Source organism: Fonsecaea monophora, assembly GCF_001642475.1.
Source record: "Fonsecaea monophora strain CBS 269.37 chromosome Unknown Scaff193, whole genome shotgun sequence".
Lineage (NCBI taxonomy): Eukaryota > Fungi > Ascomycota > Eurotiomycetes > Chaetothyriales > Herpotrichiellaceae > Fonsecaea > Fonsecaea monophora.
Genome location: NW_019174124.1, coordinates 18,533 through 24,088, shown reverse-complemented (window position 1 = coordinate 24,088; position 5,556 = coordinate 18,533). Strand labels below are relative to the sequence as shown.

At 50.1% G+C, this 5,556-nt stretch overlaps 1 non-coding gene across 1 annotated transcript; it reads left to right on the top strand.

Moving 5' to 3' along the window:
• Positions 1-708: 708 nt before the first annotated feature.
• Positions 709-799, top strand: AYO21_11889. Its single transcript has one exon. It is a non-coding gene; the product is annotated as a tRNA-Val (tRNA).
• Positions 800-5,556: the final 4,757 nt, after the last annotated feature.

Genomic DNA, 5,556 nt, shown 5'->3' with positions numbered 1-5,556 from the left:
GGGGTTTTTTCGGGATAGATATGGGAGGTAACGACGGGTTCGGTGGCGACGAGATGGCCCTCGATGCCATCCTCCTCGAGTCGGACCGCAGCTGGGTCATGCAGGATTGGGACAGTGGGTATTTCTAGGCCCGCATGCTCGCCATTCAGTCTCTCGATGTACGTAAAGAACGGGGATTCTGGCATGACTTGGAGGGTCATTTGAGTATATCTTGTATTGTATCTCGCGCCCTGTGTTTTGTCTGGTATTCTGTGGCAGCCACTCGAGAGATATCGTAATCTGTACGTACAGATGAGCAAAGCGTCCAGAAGCCCAAGAAACCATCCACGGATGACCCCATCTATTTTACTGTTGGGCCGGTATGTTCAGGAAGCCACGAGCGGGCGGATGTCGGAGGGTGGGATACTAACCAAAACTCGACACATTGATCAAACATTTGGTGGCGGAGTTGATTCGTTGTTTGTACTTACATGAAGGGCTTTGATTCAAGGGACGTCCGTGAGAGATCTCATCATCTGTGTCGCACTTCTCGCCATATCTTGTGAAGAGAAATGATATCAAACCATCCTTCCACAGCGAGCCTGTCACCCGTAGCTTTCATTGGGGGCGTGGAAGCTCCTAGCCTGGCTATGGGTCCAGACAAGCTTTTCCGCACCAGCCACGCCGCACAAATATATATGACATACCCAAAATTAAGCCCAGGAATTGTGTTCGAATAGTGTAGTGGTTATCACGCGTTGCTCACATCTTCGAGCCTTTGATCCGACGAGGTCCCCGGTTCGATCCCGGGTTCGAACATATTTGTTTTATTTTGTTCCTTACACTTTTTTTGGCTCGACTTCATGCATAACATGCATTCATTCATTATATATCTCTTCTCTGTCTTGGTTTATCCTATCGTTTTTCTTTCTTTCTTTTTCCTTTTGACAACTCCGTTGCTGGCTTTGTGAAGAGTATATCTCATGAATGAGCGTTACTAGCCAAAAACCTATGTGTGCATACACTAAATTTTCTTGTTGGGAAAACCCTCTACGCTAAAAGAACTCAAATGTCACTTTGCTCTTTACACTGTGAATGTATGTCTGTATATTAGACTCGTTCACAAGACATAAATAATATGCAACAGTGACAGTGCTGGGTCGATAACACAATGTCGGGTCGAAGTTCAAGAATACAACGCCCTGACAGGTCTGCACTGCACCGAGGCCCATCTACTCCAATAAGATACTCTCAGAGGTAACCTGGTCCATTCATGCCACATGCATACGTCACTTTCAGCATGCCCGTGCTGGAATAAGGGAGACGCAAACCTCGTGACCGTCTCATGACTACCTCGTGAACTCATCCAGGGGTGACCAAATCTGGACGAGGTGCTTGATTGCCTGCTTGCCTCCTTTCTGGATGTTGCCTCGACGCACGAAATTGCTGGTGGTGCGGTACCATAGGAACATGCGACTATCAATCAAACCTCCCTGATCTCGCCGGCATCAAGATTCCCAAGACAGAGACAGAGGCGCCACAAACACCCTACGAGGTACCCGGCATTCAATCCCCTGCGATGCAAAACACAGGCAGATCTCGGATAGAGCTCCAGACTTGCCTGAGCGGGAAGTAACCAAGTGATATTCCCGGGGCACATCTCACTGAAACGAGCTCCTCCTTCCCCTTCTGGGACTCTGGAGAATCCAGATTCAGAGAGATACTCCGCCAAAGCCAGGGATTTCCCAGGTTTTCCCAGGGAGAGGAACTATCCGTGATTGCTTCGGCACGGTACGAATCGTGGCGGGAGAAGTCATGTCAGGTACACATACATACACATACAGAGACCTTCGTGTACCGTCAGGTATGGGCCTACCTGCTACCGACCTAGGAAGGGATGTTCGAGGTTGGACTCGTATGGACATCGTCGCCCAGCGATGGGATACATTGCCCCGGACCCTCCCTCCCTCCCTCCACATATCCAGCCCTCCCACCCTCTCTGCTAGAGACCCATGCAGCTACCCACCAACGAGCAAACAGGGGAGAAAAGCGGATGGATATCCCCCGCCGGCGGGAAATCACAGATATGGACAGGTACCTTGACAGAGGTGGTTTGTGGCTTAAGAGGAGGAGAGAGGAGTCCGCTTTTTGTGGGCACGCAGATTTTGAGCACCAGCGAGCACAAGGATGATCATGAACATGAATACGAGCACGATCACGAGCACGAGCAAACCCCTTCCTCTCTCCTAATGGTGATTCTGATACTGATGCTGATGGCAATGTTGATACTGCAAGACCAGTCAGGTCGAGCTACTGAGAGGTCCAGATCACGACCAAGCCATTGCACCAATCAACCAACCAGCCAGTTAAACAGCCAGCAGCCTACCAGTCAGCCAGCCAACCAGCCAAGAAACCTTTACAGGCCACATGGGACAAAAGGGGAAGAGGAGACTACTACATTGGTACGTACGTATGTACATCGCCCTTGCATCCCCATGGAATATGGCATTTTCAGAAATCCAAAAAACCAAAAAAAAAAAAAAAGAAACTTTCGCAGCCCAGCTCGCCCAGGTATGTTCCAGACATGTCGATCTCCGAGTATGAGGTTAAGGTACTCGATATGGCTGTAGGGAATATCGGTAGTGGACAACCCCTAGTGTCCGCCCCTTAGTAGCCTCACTGAAGGAGAAATTTAAGAGGGAGGCAGAGAGGGAGTGGGGAAGAATCACCGCCCAGTTTGGAATCGCATTTCCGCGCCCCCAAACATAAACTTTTGGCAAAACTTGCGCCTGTAACGGAGAATGGCTGATCTCTTTCTCTCTCCTCCCCCCTAAAAAAACTCAATTTCATGATCTGATAATTTCCTAGCGGTGAGTATGTTTGTCCCTGTTTACGCATGCATGTATGGAAGTTACAACTGTCTCCACGCCCAAGACTAAAAACGGGCCTCTGGCTGCTCTCCACCCTGGTGCTTGGTGTTTGAGTTCAGAGAGGTCTTTTTCCGGTAGAGTACTAGAGACAGGCAAAGAGTTGCGAAGCTTCCTGCCTGGTTCCCACTCGCGCTTCGAGCAACTCTATCGGCGATCTTAAAATTTGCAAGCTTGTGAGCTTGTAAGCTAGAAGAAATCAAGACCTTTCAGTTATGCGAGGTAAAACATATAGCGTATGGGGAGAAGGGAGTGAGTAGAGTTCTGAGTGAATGTTGTTGCCTTTTAAATACTGTTCTGATGACTTGATGCCCTCGATCGACAGGAGATCTGGACCACCCTGTCAGCTCCTCCTCCAATGTTTGAAAGTGGGAATAAACCCGCCTCATTCCAAGTTCCAGGGCATTGCGGACAATGCGGACATTGTGGAAGTTGCATCGTCCTCTGCTCACGGGGGACCAATTGAAAGCCTCTCGTTCCTCACTGGGGCATAAACTTCATCCTTAGCCCGTGATTAACTTTCCTCTCACAAGGTTTCCTAGGACGCAGATCGATGAGAAGAAAAGTCCGTGCCAGCTGATACCACGTGTATCTCAATGGAAAAGACAGCCTTAGATAAAAAAGGTAAAAGGAAAAAGGGGAAAAAAGAAAAAAGGAGGGCTGGGCTGGGCCCTGCGAGTTTCTCAATACAACACATGATGAAGTCATTGGAGTACGAGTATAACAAACACACATACACCATTGATGGTCCCTTTGTCTGGATGCCTCCTTCTTGCTTGGCTACTCCACGGGACTACCTTGTCAACCCTGTCCACCTGTAAGCATGCCTGATGCCTGGTGTCAGATGATGAATGAATTCCTGATTTCTGATTCCTGGTAGCGCCCGTCGTCTCCCGTCGTGGCTTCTCCCTTCTCCTCCACTGGCACCACTTCCCTTCCCTTCCTGACGTGAGACACAAACATCGATGAACAAACAAGAAAAAAACATGGTCCACTCTCCCACTCTCTCCACCCCGTCGTCTCTCCTCCCACGCTCTACCGTACTTACCCCGTCTCTCTACACACCCTCCCCGGGAGGATAGTCGATCCGTTCGTATTCGTCACGGTCCAGATCCCCTCCACCACCAATAATCAAGGCAAAATGTGAGGCAAGTGTCCCTTGCCGGTTGGTAGCGCGAAAGGAAATCCCGAGAGCTTGATTCAACCCTCGATCGAGGGTCTGGGGGATCCATTGCGCAACATACAAGTACGAGTTACCCCCGAGAAGCTCGTACTCGTAGATCGGCCCAGACCCCAGAAAATTACAGTCCAAACAAAGCGTCATCAAGTTCGGCAGTCGGATGTCATTTCCATCGCCGGGGTGGAACCCTTCCCCCCTCCTCGTCACTCTCAGCTCGGATATCTTTTTTGTATTCTCCAATGCGAAAATCCTTGCCTCGCTTGTCCTTTTTTGCTCTGTACGCGTACTTCTTCGGTAGCGGCGGTGTGCGTTTTGGGAGAGGGTCGCCGATTGTGTTCCCAAGAAGATAATCCTTCCTCAAACCAGGGCACTGCATTGATTGCTCTTGGAGAAAACGTGGGCCTGGTCCACTGGGTTCCCGCGGATTCGGGTCCTGTTGCTAGGCGGGTTCAACTATTTGGGGGCCTCACTCACCGACTTCTCCAGAGGACTTGCGATAGAGGGCAAGCCACTGCCCCAATCCTCGCACAGTAGACCCTGGGCAGGTGAACCGCTTGACACTACTCAGGATGTTGGTTACAGGAGACCCATCTTTTTGACATAATACACCCTTGACATCGACACCTTGAACAGACCGCCACAATTATTGGGTAGCGTACAACGATAACAAAGCGAGGCGCCATGCGATTGGGGTTGAGGATTGACATAACAATCTCGACAAGTGTAGTGAGTCCATCATGGCTGGCCAACCCATGGCCCATGCATGGAGGGATCTGAAACAAATCCAATCCAGCAGCTGTGCTCCGGTAGAGATATTCGCCGTTCCATTCACCCGACGACGAGCCTTGCTTGTTGAACCACCTCATCTGTTGGTTGTTGGCTGTCCTGTCCTGTCTTGTCCTTTACGATCGGGTTTGTCGGCAGACCGGCATGTAGAGTGGCACCGCGCTACAGTCGATAACATTTTTCTATTGTCCACAGCTCCGGAAGCGCGCACCTGTTCAGGCCAGTCCGGTTTGCAACGAGCGGGCATTCCAATCAATCCATGTATGACAATTACGAGTACAAACACACTTTCCGAACCCCTCGTGACTGGCCTGCTACTCGGCGGCCCCAAGATAGAACCGAGAAAAGCCCTTTGGAACATGAACATGGTTTTTTGCGAAACAAAGACAAAGACAAAGACTGATTGTGTGACAGAGGGGTTTGTTCATACCTTGGTAAGAAAGCGAGTTGACTATACCCGCCTAGCTACCCACCTGGCAACACCACCTTTGTAATTTCTTGATAGAAGATATTCGGGCTTGGTAGGAGGCAAGAAACGCAATGCAGGTCGGGAACTTCAGGTCTCGCTCTTGCTTGGTATCCAATGAGATAGTGCATCTCGGCATAAGTGCGATGTTGCCATCATCCTTGAGTCGCAGCAGGGCCAGCAGGGTTAGCAGGGCTGAATATCACACATACTCGTGT